General features: G+C 48.6%; 1 protein-coding gene and 1 long non-coding RNA gene across 2 annotated transcripts in view; one reads left to right on the top strand and one right to left on the bottom strand.

The window, feature by feature from the left end:
* Window positions 1–352, top strand: part of zgc:110329 (tetraspanin-15) — a 22,610-nt gene that overhangs the window by 13,457 nt on the left and 8,801 nt on the right. The window lies entirely within an intron of this gene.
* LOC116689530 (uncharacterized) lies at window positions 15–352 on the bottom strand. Its single transcript, XR_004332015.1, has 2 exons — window positions 264–352; window positions 15–225 (listed from the first exon to the last, which is right to left on the bottom strand). It is a non-coding gene; the product is annotated as an uncharacterized LOC116689530 (long non-coding RNA).

A 352-nucleotide genomic window follows, 5' to 3' on the forward strand; every position in this document is an offset into this window, starting at 1 on the left:
AAGTGGAGTATTTCTGTCTCATCAGACCACATGACCTTCTCCCATTCCTCCTCTGGATCATCTAGATGGTCATTGGCAAACTCCAGACGAGCCTGGACATGCGCTGGCTTGAGCAGGAGGACCTTTTAATCCATGACGGCGTAGTGTGTTACTAATGGTTTTGTTTGAGACTGTGGTCCAAGCTCTCCTCAAGTCATTGACCAGGTCCTGCCGTGTAGTTCTGGGCTGATCCATCATCTTCCTCATGATTACTGATGCCCCACGAGGTGAGATCTTGCATGGAGCCCCAGACTGAGGGAGATTGACCGTCATCTTGAACTTCTTCCATTTTCTAATAATTGCGCCAACAGTT

Source organism: Etheostoma spectabile, chromosome 5 (genome assembly GCF_008692095.1).
Source record: "Etheostoma spectabile isolate EspeVRDwgs_2016 chromosome 5, UIUC_Espe_1.0, whole genome shotgun sequence".
NCBI lineage: Eukaryota > Metazoa > Chordata > Actinopteri > Perciformes > Percidae > Etheostoma > Etheostoma spectabile.